This window comes from Oncorhynchus nerka, linkage group LG17 (genome assembly GCF_034236695.1).
Source record: "Oncorhynchus nerka isolate Pitt River linkage group LG17, Oner_Uvic_2.0, whole genome shotgun sequence".
Lineage (NCBI taxonomy): Eukaryota > Metazoa > Chordata > Actinopteri > Salmoniformes > Salmonidae > Oncorhynchus > Oncorhynchus nerka.
Window position 1 is genome coordinate 13,273,260 of NC_088412.1, and position 22,089 is coordinate 13,295,348.

Consider the following 22,089-nt stretch of genomic DNA (forward strand, 5'->3'; position numbering starts at 1 on the left):
TAACCAAAACTACACCAGCAGATACCATCATTGATGTGGACCCTTTATAGTCTATAGCTGAGCTGGTTATCCTGTAGAAGGGTCCACATAGATACTAGTCATGCTGGTGTAGTCTATAGCTGAGCTGGTTATACTGTAGAAGGGTCCACATAGATACTAGTCATGCTGGTGTAGTCTATAGCTGAGCTGGTTATCCTGTAGAAGGGTCCACATAGATACTAGTCATGCTGGTGTAGTCTATAGCTGAGCTGGTTAAACTGTAGAAGGGTCCACATAGATACTAGTCATGCTGGTGTAGTCTATAGCTGAGCTGGTTAAACTGTAGAAGGGTCCACATAGATACTAGTCATGCTGGTGTAGTCTATAGCTGAGCTGGTTAAACTGTAGTAGGGTCCACATAGATACTAGTCATGCTGGTGGTGAACATCCTCAGATGTGATGATTCATTCTGATGTTTTTCTTTCCAATTCAGTTTTTCTGACTGAATTGATCTTTAGATATTTCCTCCATTTAAAATGCTTTGTAATAATATTTAATGAAATGCTATGTTTTAATCTTGTACATTTCCATGAATCATGATGCATGGTGTTGATGTATATTGGTTGTCATTCAGAACCATTGATATGTTTTCTCGTTTGGTTCTCTGTCTCTATGTATTTTTCCTCAGTGGAACAGATAGTAACTAAACTATATGGACTAGTTTCCCAGACACAGAGTAGGTCTAAAAAGAATGTTCAATGTTGATGTCCAGGAAACTGACTCTAAATTTGGCATCTGTCATCCTCCGATTCTGCTCAGTGAAGCAACATTAAACCTGTCCAGCAGGTGGTGGTATTGACCAAACAATAAAACTAGCAGATATCTTGACTTGCCACTCAGTTTATGTTCAGAATAGTTCTTTAATATCATTGGAGATTGATGGTCTTTTTAATCCACGATCCAGAGTCAGGAACAGATGAAGTTAGGTCTGCTACTGTTCAGTGATTAAATATGATTTATGGTGATGGGAAATAAAAAATACAACACTAAACTTCATCTAGTAATAGTTTTCCTTTGTTATTTATTCCAAGGTGTGTCTTTAACTTCTAAATGGATTGTGTGGATGTGAGCTAGTGGTGTGGCTGATAGAATAGAATGAAAAGGGAGGAGGGGAGGAAGAGGGGAGGAGTGAAGGGCTGTTAAAGAAACCAGATGAGGAAGAGAAAGATAATCAGGGGAAATACTGCCTCTGTTCCAAATGGTTCCTACGAAGTGCACTACGATGCTTCTGACCAGGTATAAAGTAGTGTTCTACATAGGGAATAGTGTGTAGATGTATTACAATATCATGCTTTAGTGTTTTGTCTCAAAAAAAAATATTAGATCTCCACCCACCCATTTCATTGCTGTCATCCCCCAGTTCTGTTAAGACATCCTCTCATTGAACTGGGCCTGGGTCACTTTGTATTGATAGTCCATCCTGGGCTTTACTCTGGTTCTACATGCAGTATCTGTATTGATAGTCCATACTGGGCTTTACTCTGGTTCTACATGCAGCATCTGTATTGATAGTCCATACTGGGCTTTGCTATGGTTCTACATGCAGTATCTGTATTGATAGTCTATACTGGGCTTTACTATGGTTCTACACACAGTATCTGTATTGATAGTCCATACTGGGCTTTACTATGGTTCTACATACAGTATCTGTATTGATAGTCCATACTGGGCTTTACTATGGTTCTACATGCAGTATCTGTATTGATAGTCCATACTGGGCTTTACTGTGGTTCTACACACAGTATCTGTATTGATAGTCCATACTGGGCTTTACTATGGTTCTACACACAGTATCTGTATTGATAGTCCATACTGGGCTTTACTATGGTTCTACACACAGTATCTGTATTGATAGTCCATACTGGGCTTTACTAGTAGTTATCAGTACACATGGGGTGTGTCCCAATGATTTTTCCTTTCTGTTTAAGTGTGAACTTGTCCACTTCCCTTCATGGAGTTTAAAGTACATGACTGGTATATGTATACTCCCTCTACCAACACCAATCCAATGCTTTTACATTTGTGAGGAGTAGTGAAGGAGAGATTTTGGGACGCCCCCATGGAGTGATGATAGAGGGATGTGAAAGAGGAGAGAGGTTAAAAAAAAGTGAAATAAATAATAATTACACAAAAAATAAACATTTACATTCAAGAAAGTATTCTGGTAACAAAGTAAACCTGTATTAAAAGTCACCATGAAATGTACAGTTCCATAGTTTATCGTGGGAAATTCTTCCTCTCGCCTATAAGAGTCAATGAAGTGTTGGATGAGATGGGACCCTGCCTTCACCGGGGGATATTTGTTGGACCCATCACAACAGGTGATGAAGGCCTCATCTTCCAGCAGCACAAAGAAAACCAGGGACCGCAGTGTGCTCCAGTCTCCAGCAGGGGGCAGTAAAACACTATGGACCTGAAAGGGAAAGTGAGAAGTAAATATCAAAGGTGAATGTACGTTAATGTTTCCACAGAGACCTGAGTCATATTCACTAGGCACCAAACTGAAGAAAATGAACTGAAACAGGGAGGGACTAACTGAACTTAAAATAAAAGTTTGTTTCTGTTGCAAAATCTGTTGCTACAGTGTGCCCTAACGAATTCGCCCCTGGATTCATATACTACACTGAACAAAAATATAAATGCAACATGTAAACTGGTCCCATGTTTCATGAGCTGAAATAAAAGATCCCAAAATGTTTGAATACACACAAAAACTTTTTTTCTCTCATTGTGTGATCAAATGTGTTTCCATCCCTGTTACGGAACATTTCTCCCTTGCTAAAATAATCCAGGCACCTGATAGGTGTGGAAAATCAAGAAGCTTATTAAACAGGCTGATCACTAAACAGGTGCACTTTGTGATGATGGGATGATAGAAGGCCACTCTAAAATGTAAAGTTTTGTCACAACGCAATGCCACTGATGTCTTAAGTTTTAAGGGGGCATGCAATCGGCATGCTGACTTCAGGAATGTCCACCAGAGCTGTTGCCAGAGAACTTAAGGTAATTTCTCTACCATAAGCCGCCTTCAACGTTGTTTTAGAGAATTTGGCAGTACGTCCAACCAGCCTCACATCCGGAGACCGTGTGTAACCACAGCAACCCAGGACCTCCACTTCCGGCTTCTTCACCTGCGGGATCGTCTGAGACCCGCTACCCGGACAGCTGTAATAAAGCCCTTTTATGGGGGAAAAAACACAACCTGATTGGCTGAGCCTGGCTCCCAATTAGGTGAGCTTATGGCCTCGCAGGCCCACCCATGGCTGCGCTCCTTCCCAGTACTGTGAAATCCATAGATTAGGGCCTAATTCATTTATTTAAATGGACTAATTTCCTTAAATGATCTGTAACTTAGTAAAATCGTTGAAATTGTTGCATGTTGCATTTATGTTCATGTTTTTGTTCAGTATATTTTAAATCTTACAAATATTTTGAGCAATTCCTTTAGTCCTCCAGGTGGGAGGGATTTGTTTGTAATTGTAGGAATTTTCTATTGGTTATGTTACAACAAGCAAACTCAATCAATTATTTTAAATGGTATTTGAATGCAGGTCTGTTTCTAATCAAATTAAATCAAACGTTATTTGCCACATGCGCCGAATACATCAAGTGTAGACTTTACCGTGAAATGTTGAATACAACAAGTGTAGACCTTACCGTGAAATGCTGAATACAACAAGTGTAGACCTTACCGTGAAATGCTGAATACAACAAGTGTAGACCTTACCGTGAAATGCTGAATACAACAAGTGTAGACCTTACCGTGAAATGCTTACTTACAAGTCCTTAACAAACAGTGTAGACTTTACTGTGAAATGCTTACTTACAAGCCCTTAAGCAACAGTGTAGACCTTACCGTGAAATGCTTACTTACAAGCCCTTAAGCTAGTTGAGGTGAAGTGACTATGCATAGATAATAAACAGTGAGTAAAAGCAGTGTACAAGAGGAGGGGTCATTGTAAATTGTCTGATGGTAATTTTATGAATTGTTCAGCAGTCTAATGGCTTGGGGTAGAAGCAGTTGAGGAGCCTTTTGGTCCCAGACTTGGCTCTCCGGTACCGCTTGCCTTGCGATAGCAGAGAAAACAGTCTATAACTTGGGTGACTGGAGTCTCTGACAATTTTATGGGTTTTCCTCTGACACCGCCTATTATATAGGTCCTGGATGGCAGGCAGCTTAGCCCCAGTGGTGTACAGGGCCGTACGCATCACCCTCTGTCGTGTCTTGCTGTAGGAGGACGAGCATTTGCCGTACTAGGCAGTGATACATCCGGTCAGGATGCTCTCAATGTTGCAGCTCAAGAACCTTTTGAGGATCTGAGGACCCATGCCAACATTTTTTAGTTTCCTGAGAGGGAATAGGTTTTATCGTGCCCTCTTCACGACTATCTTGGTGTGTTTGGACCATTCTAATTTGTTGGTGACACCAAGGAACTTGTAGCTCTCAACCTGCTCCAGTACAGCCCCGTTGATGAGAATGGGGGCGTGCTCGGTCCTCCTTTTCCTGTAGTCCACAATCATCTCCTTTGTCTTGGTTACGTTGAGGGATAGGTTTTATTCTGACACCACACTGCCAGGTGTCTGACTTCCTCCCTATAGGCTGTCTCGTCGTTGTCGATAATCAGACCTACCACTGTTGTTTTGTCTGCAAACTTAATTATGGTGTTGGAGTCGTGCCTGGCAATGCAGTCGTGGATGAACAGGGAGTACAGGAGGAGACTGAGCACGCACCCCTGAGGGGCTCCAGTGTTGAGGATCAGAGTGGCAAATGTGATGCTGCCTACCCTCACCACCTGGGAGCGGCCTGTCAGGATGTCCAGGATCCAGTTGCAGAGGGAGGTGTTTAGTCCCAGGATCCTTAGCTTAGTGATGAGCTTTGAGGGCACTATGGTGTTGAATGCTGAGCTGTAGTCAATGAATAGCATTCTCATGTAGATATTCCTTTTGTCCAGGTGGGAAAGGGCAGTGTGGAGTGCAATAGAGATTGCGTCATCTGTGGATCTGTTTGGGTGTGATGCAAATTGGAGTGGGTCTAGGTTTTCTGGGATAATGGTGTTGATGTGAGCCATTACCAGCCTTTCAAAGCACTTCATGGCTATGGACGTGAGTGCTACGAATCTGTAGTCATTTAAGCAGGTTACCTTAGTGATCTTGGGCACAGGGACAATGGTGGTCTGCTTGAAACATGTTGGTATTATAGACTCAATCAGGGACATGTTGAAAATGTCAGTGAAGACACCTGCTAGTTGGTCAGCACATGCCTGGAGCACACGTCCTGGTAATCAGTCTGGCCCCGCGGCCAGGTAGGCTAGCTGAGAACAAGTTCTCATTTGCAACTGCGACCTGGCCAATATAAGCAATGGAAATTCAACACATACAACAACACAGAGTTACACATGGAATAAACAAAACATAGTAAATAATACAGTAGAAAAAAAGAAAACAAAAAGTCTATATACAGTGAGTGCAAATGAGGTAAGATAAGGGAATTAAGGCAATAAACAGGCCATGGTGGCGAAGTAATTACAATATATTCATTAAAACACTGGAATGGTAGATGTGCAGAAGATGAATGTGCAAGTAGAGATACTGGGGTGCAAAGGAGTAAGATAAATAAATAAATACTGTATGTGGATGAGGTAGGTAGATAGATGGGCTGTTTACAGATGGGCTATGTACAGGTGCAGTGATCTGTGAGCTGCTCTGACAGCTGGTGCTTAAAGCTAGTCAGGGAGATATGAGTCTCCAGCTTCAGAGATTTTTGCAGTTCGTTCCAGTCATTGGCAGCAGAGAACTGTAAGGAAAGACGACCAAAGGAGGAATTGGCTTTGGGGGTGACCAGTGAGATATACCTGCTGGAGAGCGTGCTACGAGTGGGTGCTGCTATGGTGACCAGTGAGCTGAGATAAGGTGGGGCTTTACCTAGCAAAGACTTGTAGATAACCTGTAGCCAGTGGGTTTGGCGATGAGTATGAAGCGAGGGCCAACCAACGAGAGTGTACAGGTCGCAATGGTGGATAGAGTATGGGGCTTTGGTGACAAAACGGATGGCACTGTGATAGACTGCATCCACTTTGTTGAGTAGAGTGTTGGAGGCAATTTTATAGATGACATCACCGAAGTCGAGGATCGGTAGGATAGTCGAGGATCGGTAGGATAGTCAGTTTTACGAGGGTATGTTTGGCAGCATGAGTGAAGGATGAGTTTGTCCCAGACACCTGATTTTAGTTCCATTTTTTATGTCTCTATTTTAGGTTGGTCAGGGCGTGATGTCTCTGTGTTAGTTTTCAGGGCGTGAGTTGGGGTGGGCATTCAATGTTTTTGTTCTATGTTTTGTATTTCTGCTTTTGGTCTAGTATGGTTCCAAATCAGAGGCAGCTGTCAATCGTTGTCTCTGATTGAGAACCATACTTAGGTGGCCTGTTTTCTTTTTTGTTGGTGGTTATTTTCTGTTTCTGTGTTTTTTCACCATTCGGGACTGTTTCGTTTTTTCTTTATTCGCTTGTGTTCTGTGTTCATTAAATACATATGACGAATACTTACCACGCTGCATATTGGTCCGATCCTTCCTACTCCTCCTCGGAGGTTCGTTACAGCTTTGTTGCAATATAGGAAGCCAATTCTAGATTTAATTTTGGATTGGAGATGCTTAATGTGAGTCTGGAAGGAGAGTTTACAGTCTAACCAGACACCTAGGTATTTGTAGTTGTCCACATATTCTAAGTCAGAGCCATCCAGAGTAGTGATGCCGGACGGGTGAGCAGGTGCGGGCAGTGATCGATTGAATAGCATGCATTTAGTTTTACTTGCATTTAAGAGCAGTTGGAGGCCACGGAAGGAGAGTTGTATGGCATTGAAGCTCGTCTGGAGGTTAGTTAACACAGTGTCCAAAGAGGGGCCAGAAGTATACAGAATGGTGTCGTCTGCGTAGAGGTGGATCAGAGAATCACCAGCAGCAAGAGCAACATCATTGATGTTTACAGAGAAGAGAGTCGGCCAAAGGATTGAACCCTGTGGCACCCCCATAGAGACTGCCAGGGGTCCGGACAACAGGCCCTCCGATTTGACCCACTGAACTCTATCAGAGAAGTAGTTGGTAAACCAGACGAGGCAATCATTTGAGAAACCAAGGCTGCCGAGTCTGCCAATAAGAATGTGGTGATTGACAGAGTCAAAAGCCTTGGCCAGGTCGATGAATAAAGCTGCACAGTAATGTCGTTTAGGACCTTGAGCGTGGCTGAGGTGCACCCATGACCAGCTCTGAAATCAGATTGCATAGCGGAGAAGTTACAGTGGGATTCGAAATGGTCGGTAATCTGTTTGTTAATTTGGCTTTCGAAGACCTTAGAAAGGCAAGGTAGAATAGATATAGGTCTGTAGCAGTTTGGGTCTAGAGGGTCTCCCCCTTTGAAGAGGGGGATGACCGCGGTAGCTTTCCAATCTTTGGGAATCTAAGACGATACGAAAGAGAGGTTTAACAGGCTAGGAATAGGGGTTGCAACAATTTCGGCAAATCATTTTAGAAAGAGAGGGTCCAGATTGTCTAGCCCGGCTGATTTGTAGGGATCCAGATTTTGCAGCTCTTTCAGAACATCAGCTATCTGGATTTGGAGAAAGTAGAAATGGTGGGGGCTTTTGCAGGTTGCTGTGGAGGGTGCCGGGCAGGGGTAGCCAGGTGGAAAGCATGGCCAGCCGTAGACAAATGCTTATTGAAATTCTCAATTATAGTGGATTTATCAGTGGTGACAATGTTTCCTAGCCTCAGAGCAGTGGGCAGCTGGGAAGAGGTGCTCTTATTCTCCATGGACAGTGTCCCAGAAATGTTTTGAGTTAGTACTACAGGATGCAAATTTCTGTTTGAAAAAGCTAGCCTTAGCTTTCCTAACTGCCTGTGTATATTTTTTCCTAACTTCCCTGAAACGTTGCATATCACGGGGGCTGTTTGATGCTAATGCAGAACCCCCAGGATATTTTTGTGCTGGTCGAGGGCAGACAGGTCTGGGGTGAACCAAGGACTATATCTATTCCTAGTTCTACATTTTTTGAATGGGGCATGCTTATTTAAGATGGCGAGGAAGGCACTTTTAAAGAATAGCCAGGCATCATCTACTGACGGGATGAGGTCAATGTCATTCCAGGATACCCCGGCCAGGTCGATTAGAAAGGCCTGCTCGCAGAAATGTTTTAGGGAGCGTTTGACAGTGATGAGGGGTAGTCGTTTGGACGCAGACCCATTACGGATGCAGGCAATGAGGCAGTGATCGCTGAGATCTTGATTGAAAACAGCAGAGATGTATTTGGAGGGTGAGTTAGTTAGGATGACATCTATGAGGGTGCCCGTGTTTATGGATTTGGAGTTGAACTTGGTAGGTTCATTGATCATTTGTGTGAAATTGAGGGCATCAAGCTTGGATTGTAGGATGGCCGGGGTGTTAAGCATGTCCCAGTTTAGGTCACCTAGTAGCATGAGCTCAGAAGATAGATGGGGGGCAATCAATTCACATATGGTATCGAGGGCACAGCTGGGGGCAGAGGGAGGTCTACAGCAAGCGGCAACAGTGAGAGACTTGTTTCTCGAAAGATGAATTTTTATAAGTAGAAGTTAGAATTGTTTGGGTACAGACTTAGCCTGCAGAGTTCTGTATTACTATCTTTGCAGTAGATTGCAACACCGCCCCCTTTGGCAGTTCTATCTTGGCGGAAAATGTTATAGTGAGCAATGGAGATTTCAGGGTTTTTGGTGGTTTTACTAAGCCAGGATTCAGACACGGCTAAAACATTACTAAAGTGTGCTAAAGCAGTGAGTTAGCATGAAACCAAGGCTTTTACGGTTACAGAAGTCAACAAATGAGAGCACCTGGGGAGTGGGAGTGGAGCTAGGCGCTGCAGGGCCAGGATTAACCTCTACATCACCAGAGGAACAGAGGAGAAGTAGGATAAGGGTGCGGCTAAATGCTATAAGAATTGGCCGTCTAGCACGTTCGGAACAGAGAGTAAAAGGAGCAGATTTCTGGGCACGATAGCATAGATTCAAGACATAGTGTACAGACAAAGGTAAGGTAGGATGTGGGTACATTGGAGGTAAACCTAGGCATTGAGTAATGATGAGAGAGAAAGTAGTCTCTAGAGACGTTTAAACCAGGTGATGTCATTGCATATGTAGGAGGTGGAACAACATGGTTGGTTAAGGCATATTGAGCAGGGCTAGAGGCTCTACAGTGAAATAAGACAGTAATCACTAACCTGGACAGTAATGGACAAGGCATATTGATATTAGAGAGAGGCATGCATAGCCAAGTGAACATATGGGTCCAGTGAGTGGTTGGGCTGACTGGGGATACGGCGATTCAGACAGCTAGCAGGCCGATGCTAACATGCTAACAATTAGTAGGTTGGGGCTAAACAAGATAGCAGTTAGCAGACCGGGGCTAAACAAGCTAGCAGTTAGCAGACCGGGTTAGCAAGCAAGCAGTTAGCAGGGGCTAGCAGTTAGCAGACCGGGGCAGGCAAGCTAGCAGTTAGTAGACCGGGGCTAGCAAGTTAGCCTTTGGGGGACATCGCGATGGGGGTAAGTCTGTTTTTGCCTCTTCGTGAGGTGACGTCAATAGACCAGTCGTGGAGTTAGTAGGGTTCCAAGTAGATCTAGGTAACTAGCAGGCCTAGCAGGTTAGCAGAATGGGCCTTCAGCTGGCGTCGCGATCTGAGGGGCCTGTTGGAATCGTCGGACAGATTGTCGGTATTCCAGTCGTAGAGGATCGGTAGTGTACCGGCAGTAGAAGGGGTTCAGATGTTATAGCCCATGAGTGAGCCGGGAGACGGGTCTAGCATGGGCTAGTTGGTGCTAGCTCCGGGACAGAAACGTTAGCCGGGAGTAGTTCATCCGGGTTGTGGTTAGCTAGCTGTGATGATCCAGATGAAAAGGTTCAGAGTTTGTGGTAGGAATTCAGGGATATGGAGAGAAAAATAGGTCCAGTATGCTCTGGTTTAAAACACGTTGTACGAACTGGCGAGAGCTTTCCGAGCTCAAATCAAATCAAATCAAATGTATTTGTCACATACACATGGTAAGCAGATGTTAATGCGAGTGTAGCGAAATGCTTGTGCTTCTAGTTCCGACAATGCAGTAATAACCAACGAGTAATCTAACCTAACAATTCCAAAACTACTACCTTATACACACAAGTGTAAAGGGATAAAGAATATGTACATAAAGATATATGAATGAGTGATGGTACAGAACGGCATAGGCAAGATGGAGTAGATGGTATAGAGTACAGTATATACATATGAGATGAGTAATGTAGGGTATGTAAACAAAGTGGCATAGTTTAAAGTGGCTAGTGATACATGTATTACATAAAGATGCAATAGATGATATAGAGTACAGTATATATATACATAAGAGATGAGTAATGTAGGGTATGTAAACATTATATTAAGTAGCATTGTTTAAACAGATAATAGCAGGCTTCCCCCTACATACATACATGTATAGACAGATAATAGCAGGATTCCCCCTCCATACATACATAGTATTGACAGATAATAGCAGGCTTCCTTCCTGTTTGGCCCTGTCCGGGGGTGTCCTCGGATGGGGCCACAGTGTCTCCTGACCCCTCCTGTCTCAGCCTCCAGTATTTATGCTGCAGTAGTTTATGTGTCGGGGGGCTAGGGTCAGTTTGTTATATCTGGAGTACTTCTCCTGTCCTATTCGATGTCCTGTGTGAATTTAAGTGTGCTCTCTCTAATTCTCTCTTTCTCTCTTTCTTTCTCTCTCTCGGAGGACATGAGCCCTAGGACCATGCCTCAGGACTACCTGACATGATGACTCCTTGCTGTCCCCAGTCCACCTGGCTGTGCTGCTGCTCCAGTTTCAACTGTTCTGCTTTATTATTATTGGACCATGCTGGTCATTTATGAACATTTGAACATCTTGGCCATGTTCTGTTATAATCTCCACCCTGCACAGCCAGAAGAGGACTGGCCACCCCACATAGCCTGGTTCCTCTCTAGGTTTCTTCCTAGGTTTTGGCCTTTTCTAGGGAGTTTTTCCTAGCCACCGTGCTTCTACACCTGCTTTTAGGCTGGGTTTCTGTACAGCACTTTGAGATATCAGCTGATGTACGAAGGGCTATATAAATAAATTGGATTTGATTTGATTTTGATTTGTTCCACTGAGGAGAATACATAGAGACAGAGAACCAATTGAGAAAACATATCAATGGTTCTGAATGACAATCAATATTCATCAACACCATACATCATGATTCATGGAAATGTACAAGATTAAAATATAGCATTTTATAAAATATGAATACAAAGCATTTTAATGCATGAAGATCAAATCAGTCAGGAAAATATATATTGTATAAAAAAAGAGCAGAATGATTCATCTGGGGACCATCACCACCAGCATGACTAGTATCTATGTGGACCGTACTACAGTTTAACAAGCTCAGCTATAGACTACACCAGCATGACTAGTATCTATGTGGACCGTACTACAGTTTAACAAGCTCAGCTATAGACTACACCAGCATGACTAGTATCTATGTGGACCGTACTACAGTTTAACAAGCTCAGCTATAGACTACACCAGCATGACTAGTATCTATGTGGACCCTACTACAGTTTAACCAGCTCAGCAGTACTATAACAGAGATAAAACCCAGGATAGAGGGGCTGAGTGAATGTGGCCTGGACTCTGTGGAGGAGGGTCATTGTGTCAGAGACACTGTAGAAGGACAGAGTACCTGCCTTGTGATCCAGGTACACTCCTACTCTGGAGGACTGAGGGCCTGATACTTTAGTCTTAACATTATTGTGTCTGAAACAATAACCACCACTAAAGCACTGGTACTGTAAACTCCAGGACTTGTTATTGTATCCAAATACACCATCTGTCTCTGTTCTGCTGATGTCTTTATATGAGACTGCTGTAACAACAACATTACCACTCCACTCCACTTCCCAGTAACAGCGTCCAGACAGACCCTCTCTACACAGAACCTGGTACTGGTTGGTGAATCTGTCTGGATGGTCAGAATATGGTTGGACTTGGCGTGTATAGGTAACCTTTCTGTTCCCTTCAGACAGAGAGAGGCGTGTGCCTGCTGTGTTTTGGTCCAGTGTGAGCTGACAGGAATCTGGGAGAAGAGCAGAGCAGAGACCAATGAGGGGAGTTAGGACAATAAGTTAAGTCAGATACTGTATCTACCCTGTCTTTGATTAGAGCTCAGCAGAGATCAAATCGGAGAACTACGAGGAGTCAGATAGATACCCAGTCTTTGATTAGATCTACTATTGCTATATATTTAGAGAGGGATTGTTAGGAGTGTCAGTAAAAAGAGACTGTTAGTTACTTCACAATAAAGAGACTCACATTGTAACAACTGTTCTCTGGTCTTGGGCTCTGGAGGCAGTACAACCTCCACTATATTCACTACAGACACACAAACACATTGACAGAGAGAGGGAATGTTATCATCATACCATATTCCACATGTATATGACTAGTAGGGAACTTTCAATGGTCTAAAGTTGATGTTCTTATTATTTTCAACACACCTGTAGTGGAGATCTTGGTCCATTCTCCTTTAAGGAAGTATTTTAGTTTCTCTCTCAGTTCAGACACAGTCTTACTCACATCTCCAAAGTACTGAAGAGGACGGACAACGATGCTGGGTAAATCTGAAGATACACTGATACTGGAGAGAGACTGATAACTCTGGAGAGAGAGAGAGAGAGAGAGAGAGAGAGAGAGAGAGGACAACATAATGATTGAGATGAATAGTTTCACATTAAGTTAATTTCATATCACATGTAACAAGGCAGTTTAGTTACCTGGAGGAAATGGATGTGATCCTCTGTGTGTGAGAGCTGCTCCAGCTCAGTGCTTCTCTTCCTCAGCTCAGCTATCTCCTGCTTCAGTTGCTCCAGGAGTCCTTCAGCTTGACTCACTTGAGCCTTCTCTTGGGCTCTGATCAGCTTCTTCACCTCAGAGCGCCTTCTCTCAATGGAGCAGATCAGCTGAGTAAAGATCTGATCACTGTCCTCCATTGCTGCCTGTGCAGAGTGCTGAGAGAGAGAGAGAGAGAGAGAGAGAGAGAGAGAGAGAGAGAGGGGAGAGAGAGAGAGAGAGAGAGAGAGAGAGAGAGAGAGAGAGAGAGACTGGCTTGCCATCCTCATTACACTAACACCACATCCCTCCTTAAAACACATTGTGTGCCACCACAACCTCCACACAATCACATTATACAGTACCCAACACCACAGTACAATACACCATCCAGCACCACGTTCCAACCGTACATCCAACCCCTCCCTCCAACCGTACAGACAGCCCCCCTGAGCCCCCATACCTCCTGAAACATCTCCACACTGTTGATCATTTTGTAAAAAAACTCAAACTCAACCCTAAGGCATCAACAGTAATGACATTACCATGGCAACACAGAAATAACATGATGACCAGTCTGTCATTGCAGAAAACAGACACCCTTCCCCAACTCCCAGGTCAACCCGAGCCAACCAGCTATTGGTGTCCAGGGCTCCATGTAATACCCTCCACTGGATGACCCCTGACCTTTCCAGCACTAGGAGCTTATAGAGCACCCTCCACCTATATCCTGCAATGCTCTCAGCCCCCACAACCCCCTGCCACTGATGCCCCTTCACTCCCTCTAAGCCCACCTCCATACGGTACAGTAGCCTCTGTGCTGTTGAGTCAGAATGCTGCCACCCTGCTCTCCAGGTCCACCAAACCCAGTGATCAGTGGATTGTGAATATGGTCTCCTCCCATACCCACGGCCCAGGCACCACACCCCCGTCTCGTGTGGGTCTCAGCAGCTGCCAGACCCTCAGTACTGCAGCATAGAAATCAGAGACCCCTGCTGTATTGAGTCTTTGGCCACATGATGAAAAGCTGCTGATCCAGCCACAAACCAAATTCCATTTTCCCTAAATGGCACCAAAAAATGTCTACCCTTTTATTTGACCACTAAAACCTGTTCTTAGGAAGAAACTGGAAAAATATAATAAAAATAATAACTGGTTTATGTTTTAATTACCAGCATTTGGTAAAAACATTCTACGATGCCCAAACTTACATCATTAGAAATAATAGGTTATCCTGATTAAAATGGTGTAGAACTTCAAACCATTAAAATAAATACATCTATTAGAGATAATTGGAGAAGTAGACAGACATGTCCCTATTCCCCCAAAACAATGGCAGTCTGAAAGTTATAACCAGCTTACTGTTTATCTACTACCATTTGACCTTTGGTGTTTAACATTTAGTGGTTTGTAATCTAGCGGTTATGAGCAGTGGGCAGTAACTGAATGGTGGCTGGTTCGAATCCCCGAGCTGAGTAGATGAGGAACGTGTCGATGTTCCCTTGTACATCAACAGATTTAGGCTCTTTACCCTGGATAAGAGTGTATCCTAAATGACTCACATGTAAACTTGGCCTCTGTGAAAGCGTGGCTAAAACATACTTTTCATTATTCACAGACAGACTCCACTGAAGGCAAGCAGGCAGCACACTCCTGAAAACTAACTGCTCCTCAAAGTCTCTTTTGAGAGCTACCAGATATATATTTTAAAAAGCTCATTTTCAGTGTCTGTGTCCAGTGTCTGTGTTTATATGTTAAGGGGGTGTTACTTTGGCAGATAATGTCACCCATCTAAATACATATCTATAACTAAATGTATGGCGTTTTTGGTTTATGTTGGTGATAAAGTGAACTAGAACATTTTATATTTTACAATTCTGAGTAATTACTACTTTAGTATGGATAAACATTTTATTCAGTACTGCTGCAGTTGCTAAATAATTCCAATAGGTGGCAGCATAAGACAGATAAGATTAGTTTAGGTCAAGTACAAGTAGCCAACTCAACAAGCCCTGCCAAAAGCTTGCTAAGTCAGCGGCAGCGATCACTCTGCCTTCTCCCACAAGAGAGGGGCATGTTGAGGTACATTTACTAACTGTGAGGGTTGCATGATGTCATTTATTGTCGGACTGGAAGATGCAGCATCTTTTCTATTCCGAGGCTGTTTACTCCCAATATTAACATCATGTTATAATGCATGTTTACTAGGGTTGAGGTTAACACATCTGACTAGTGATTATTTGACCAGGGTTCAATACCTGCTATAGTTAATATTGTTTTGTTCTCCCAAAAGCAACACAGGTTTAATACGAGATATAAAGCTAACTGTAAAGTAATGAGTGACCATTTTAGAAAATCGTGGGACATATAGTCTTTGGTTGCATGCTATTTTATGTCAATCATATTCCTGCTTGTAGCCAATAACTGTTGCTTCATGGTCTTATGCTGCCATCTTTTGGAAATATTTACCAATTAAAAGTTATTAATTCACGTAAAGACGGTTGATGCAACTGAGAAATAAGGTGTATTTTTCTCATTCATTCCAGAGATCAGTCTCGAACCTGCCTAACGCCAATTGTAGCCATTTAGAAACAACATATCATCAAAAAGGTAATTTCTTCATTTAAAAAAAATGTCTCCTGGCTGTTTAAATCGGCCACATCTTGAAAAAAAGAACAGGGACATGCAGTTTGTTTAGCTTTTGCACCTTTACCTGAAAAATATATATATATCTTGAACCATTACGACAATCTTGGTGGCAATACGTCAACCATCACTAACACTGAGTCACTACAACGTGTACCCAGGTGGACAGTGAGCTTCCTCACCAAGTAGCTGTTACCTAGTTAATAATAAGTTACCTGAGGTAAACCAACAAGGTTAATGCGGGCTGGTCTCATTGATAACATCAGTGAAGCTGACATTGTGACGCAGAACAATGGACTGGGAATAGAACTTTCAGAAGGTGAGTTGGTGCCACAGTGTTTAATACAACTAATAGGAGCTGGCAGGGTGAGACATCACCTAAAATAAGACCTGTTTTTGCAATACAACTAATAGGAGCTGGCAGGGTGAAACATCACCTAAAATAAGACCTGTTTTTGCAATACAACTAATAGGAGCTGGCAGGGTGAAACATCACCTAAAATAAGACCTGTTTTTTTCAATACAACTAACAGGAGCTGGCAGGGTGAAACATGACCTAAAATAAGGCCTGTTTTTTCAATACAACTAATAGGAGCTGGCAGGGTGAAAAATGCCCTAAAATAAGGCCTATTTTTTTCGTGTTTACTTCAAAACAACGGCAAACAGCTGGGGCATATGGTAATATTATATAATTGGGTTCCTTGGCAAATGCAATTAACTAGTTTTATCAGAAATTGTTGTTAAAAATGTAGTGTCCAGCCTAGTCCTAGCCCCCACTGATGGCTGGTAGCGCTTGTCTGCCCTAAATCCCCACACTATCTGCACTAACACACCCTGTGTGCCACCCTCCCTCCTGTTTAACCTTGAATTTAGTTAAGGAACAAACACTTTCCTTCGAGAAGAGACACATAGCTAACACATAGCTGAGAGCACACGAAACGAAAACCACTTGTGAATTTACCAAAACGAACCAACTCTTTACGGGTCTGTTCGTTCGTAATAAACGGAGGCAGGTTAGACACTGTTTGGGGTTTTAGGCTGGGTTTCTGTACAGCACTTTGAGATATCAAAGATATGATGTACGAAGGGCTATATAAATCAATTTGATTTGATTTGATTAAACACCACCTCTTCCTTCCAAATCTGACTTTTGAATCTTGGTCCACCGACCTTTCTTTGGAGGGCATATAAATGTTGTCCCTTGTGCTCAGTCCCATCTCTTCTGCCACACATCTATCAAAATGGCTCTGATCTTCCATTTGTCCTCATGTCTACCCAGTGGAACATTAATATCAATTATATCTTGTTTTAAAGCTATTTTAGCTAATTGGTCTACAATTTCATTCCCTTCCACACCTGAATGTGCTGTGACCCAGCAGAATCTCGCTACTACACCCATTCTCTCAATTCTCCATTATAACACTCCAATAGTATGGCAGCTGCGCGGCCTCCGACTGCAAGGCAAGTCAATCACCACCTTCCGGAGACACCTGAAACCCCACCTCTTTCAGGAATACCTAGGATAGGATAAAGTAATCCTTCTCACCCCCCTTAAAAGATTTAGATGCACTATTGTAAAGTGGCTGTTCCACTGGATGTCTTAAGGTGAACGCACCAATTTGTAAGTCGCTCTGGATAAGAGCGTCTGCTAAATGACTTAAATGTAATGTAAATGTAAGGCACTGCAAAGGGTAGTGCGAACGGCCCAGTACATCACTGGGGCCAAGGATCCTGCCATCCATTACCTCTATACCAGGCGGTGTCAGAGGAAGGACTTAAAAATTGTCAGACTCCAGCCACCCTAGTCATAGACTGTTCTGTCTGCTACCGCATGGCAAGCAGTACAGGACCGCCAGGTCTAGGTCCAAGAGGCTTCTAAACAGCTTCTACCCCCAAGTCATAAGACTCCTGAACATTTATTCAAATGGCTACCCAGACAATTTGCATTGCCCCCCCCCCCTCTTTTACACCGATGCTACTCTCTGTTGTTATCATCTATGCATAGTCACTTTAATAACTCTACCTACATGTACATATTACCTCAACTGACCGGTGCCCCCGCACATTGACTCTGTACCCCCCTGTATATAGTCTCACTATTGTTATTTTACTGCTGCTCTTTAATCACTTGTTAATTTTATTTCTTATTCTCATCCATATTTTTTTTAACTGGTTGGTTAGGGGCTCATAAGTAAGCATTTGAGAGTAAGGTCTAAACTTGTAGTATTCTGCGCATGTGACTAATAAAACTTGATTTGATTTAGTAGGTCACTCATATTAGATTTACCAGATGATAAACTATCCAATCCAGACAGAGAATCTGAGCATCCTATAATTCTAACAGGTTGTACATCCTCCACCCACTGGAGGGCAACTACTATCACCAACAGTTCAACTGAGTATACTGACAGTTCATCTGTTAGTCTTCTACATATCTGCACATCAAATCCAGGAACGTAAGCTCCTGCTCCTGTGCTCCACTATCTGGGTTCTACATATCTGCACATCAAATCCAGGAAGGTAAGCTCCTGCTCCTGGGCTCCACTATCTGGGTTCTACATATCTGCACATCAAATCCAGGAAGGTAAGCTCCTGCTCCTGTGCTCCACTATCTGGGTTCTACATATCTGCACATCAAATCCAGGAAGGTAAGCTCCTGCTCCTGGGCTCCACTATCTGGGTTCTACATATCTGCACATCAAATCCAGGAAGGTAAGCTCCTGTTCCTGGGCTCCACTATCTGGGTTCTACATATCTGCACATCAAATCCAGGAAGGTAAGCTCCTGCTCCTGGGCTCCCACTATCTGGGTTCTACATATCTGCACATCAAATCCAGGAAGGTAAGCTCCTGCTCCTGGGCTCCACTATCTGGGTTCTACATATCTGCACATCAAATCCAGGAAGGTAAGCTCCTGCTCCTGGGCTCCCACTATCTGGGTTCTACATATCTGCACATCAAATCCAGGAAGGTAAGCTCCTGCTCCTGGGCTCCCACTATCTGGGTTCTACATATCTGCACATCAAATCCAGGAAGGTAAGCTCCTGCTCCTGGGCTCCCACTATCTGGGTTCTACATATCTGCACATCAAATCCAGGAAGGTAAGCTCCTGCTCCTGGGCTCCCACTATCTGGGTTCTACATATCTGCACATCAAATCCAGGAAGGTAAGCTCCTGCTCCTGGGCTCCACTATCTGGGTTCTACATATCTGCACATCAAATCCAGGAAGGTAAGCTCCTGCTCCTGGGCTCCCACTATCTGGGTTCTACATATCTGCACATCAAATCCAGGAAGGTAAGCTCCTGCTCCTGGGCTCCCACTATCTGGGTTCTACATATCTGCACATCAAATCCAGGAAGGTAAGCTCCTGCTCCTGGGCTCCACTATCTGGGTTCTACATATCTGCACATCAAATCCAGGAAGGTAAGCTCCTGCTCCTGGGCTCCACTATCTGGGTTCTACATATCTGCACATCAAATCCAGGAAGGTAAGCTCCTGTTCCTGGGCTCCACTATCTGGGTCCTTGGATCCATCTGTGAAAAGTGGTAAAAAAGCATAACAACTTCTACCAATGTAATTGTCAACCAGTTTCCCTTCATTACTGACCTCTGACCAATCTTTCCTTTTCTCTACCAAGGTTAGATGAACAACAGGATCTGGGAGTAACCATGGAGGAACATCCCCTATCACCACAGAAGGGCCAACCTCCAACTCCCTCAAACCACTCTCATCAGCAAGCTTTCCAACTGTCCAACCAAAACCACTGCCTTGTCTACTAGTATATTCCCAACAGTCATCTAGAACAGTAGCAGTGGGATGCTCAACCTCACAGCCTTTCAACCCAATAAGCTAATGACAATTTATTACGTCGTATATCCAAAGGCATCTCACCTGCCTCCACTAGTCAGACACATACAGATGTTGATTTAAATGCACCAATACATATCCTTAAAGCCGTGTACTGGATTCTGTCCAGCTTCTGAAGACAAGTCTGTGCCACTGTTCCATAAACTCTACACCCGTAATCAATTGTTGTCCTGATCAGAGCTCTGTAAATATCCATCAACGATTGTCTGTCAGCACCCCATTCATAACCAGAGACCCACACAACCAACTACAGCAAAAGTGTTGGAGAGAGAGAGAGAGAGGGAGAGACAGAGAGAGAGAGAGAGAGAGAGAGAGAGAGAGAGAGAGAGAGAGAGAGAGAGAGACATATCATTACAACACTGTACATAGACATAATATAACGTTTCTTCTTCTTTGGAGTTTAACGGCGGTTGGCATCCAATATGTTGCATTACCGCCCCCAACTGGACTATAATATAAATCCATTATACTTTGTGATACAAAAGAGGAAATTATGATAATACTAAATAAAACCATTTCAACGAACCCTACAGTCATTAAAAACCCACTACCCCATTCCACTACTTTGACCCTGTCTGCTCCTGCACCATGACAACGACCTGGGAGGACGGGACACCACCACTCAACACACCCTGTAAATCTTCTGAAGTCAAATCTCATATGACCAAATACTTCTCTGCAGCTGCCACCACAACATCTATTTTCTGTGATTTACGGTCCATTTCTGCACCAGATTCCTCTTTATCATGTCCATTGATGTCAGACTCTGGTTCTGAACTCTTCACCACACCTTCTACCTCACTTAACTCTCCCTCATTCATTTCCATTTCATCTCCAGAACTCAGTCTGGCGCACGGCTCACTCTGTTTGCACTTGAATTACAACATTTGAAACATCTCTATTGCTTTGAAACTTTTGTGAGTGTAATGTTTACTGTTCATTTCTATGATCTATTTCACTTGCTTAGGCAGTGTAAATATATATTTCCCATGCACAGAGTGAGTGAGTGAGTGAGTGTGAGAGAGAGGGAGAGAGAGAGAGAGAGAGAGAGAGAGAGAGAGAGAGAGAGAGAGAGAGAGAGCTCTCCATGTTAATGTATAGGGGACATGAGTCATTCATGGTAATGTGATTAGGTAGCCCCGCCTACAACTTCAAAATCAGTGTCTTCCTAATAGGGAATGTCCTCTTGGTGTAACGGTCAAGATGTTGGTTTCTCCTGCAGTAGACCTGGGTTCATTTCCCATCAGTTACATTAACCAGTCTATTGTCTGAAAGGGGTCCAGACAGCCTGCTCCCAACAGTGGGGTCAGTGGCATTGGAGAGGGGCCCCTCTCCTCTCTCTCTGACTGGAGGAGAGAAGTGAACTGGTGTGTCTCCTCTGGTCAACAATACTCACCTTGAGAGACTCCACAGCCTGTTGGAGCTCCTTCAGCTCCTTCTCTCTCTCCTGGAATCTCTGCTGGACCTTCTGTTGACTCATCCCCAGCTGCCTCTGTGGAGAATCACTCTTCAATGAGCTATCAAGCTTTATTAGTCCAGTAGATCAATAGTATAGTAATGTGACATAGGGCCCATAGAGGAAGGTCTACAATCTTGATGGTCCATTTTCTATATGATATTTATATGTTGCTATGTGAATGATTATAGTTTTATGTTAGATGTACATAACATGTACCAAGGGGTTGAGACTGAACTTTGGACTCATAAAAGGGCATTTAGAATGATAATAGTGTTTGACTTTAGAAAATGGTGATACATTTGGAGAATCTGGGTTAACATGTCAATATAATCAAGGTTTGTGTTCATATTTGTTCTGCCGTGGATCGATTTCATTTTAATTATCATATTCAAACAGTCTTAGTTCCTACTGTATCTTTAATTCTTTGTTTATCAGACAGTCACCAACACGTTGTTCTGGTCTTACCTGTTTCTCAGTCCTCTCTGCTGCAGCTGACACTGTATCATGGCCTTTATGTTCATCCATTGTACACTGATAACAGATACACTGCTGATCGGTACGACAGAAAACCTCCAGCAGTTTGTCATGATGAGAGCAGATCTTCTCCTGTAGTTGTGCGGTGGCTTTGACCAGCTTGTGCTTCTTGACAGTAGGAGATTCATAGTGAGGTTGGAGGTGAGTCTCACAGTAAGAGGCCAGACACGCCAGACAGGACATGAGGGCTTTCTGTTTTCTGGTCCCAGTGCAGAAATCACACGCCACATCTCCAGGTCCAGCATAGCACAGAGCAGGAGGGGGAGCAGCCTGGAGTCCTGTCTTCTTCAGTTTCTCCACCATCTCAGCCAACTTGTTATTTTTCCTCAGAGTGGGCCTTGGAGTGAAGGTCTCTCTGCACTGAGGACAGCTATTGACCCCTTTCAGAACATCCTGATCCCAGCAGCCCTCAATACAGCTTCTACAGTAACTGTGTCCACATGCAGTAGTGACTGGCTCCTTCAGTAGATCCAGACAGACAGAACATCATAACTGGTCCTGGTCCAGCAGAACTCCCTTCTGAGCCATTTAACGGTTGTTCACTCTCACACAGACAGACGACACACAAACGCAGATCAGTTTCGTTTCCTCAGAAGTGAGTTTTTGGAAGGTATGGACTTTCTGGATTTGCCAGATAGGTGAGTTT

The 22,089-nt window shown here is 43.5% G+C and overlaps 1 pseudogene; it reads right to left on the reverse strand.

Moving 5' to 3' along the window:
• Nucleotides 1-10,456: 10,456 nt before the first annotated feature.
• Nucleotides 10,457-21,971, reverse strand: LOC115144725 (tripartite motif-containing protein 16-like; annotated as a pseudogene).
• Between the last annotated feature and the right edge of the window lie 118 nt (nt 21,972-22,089).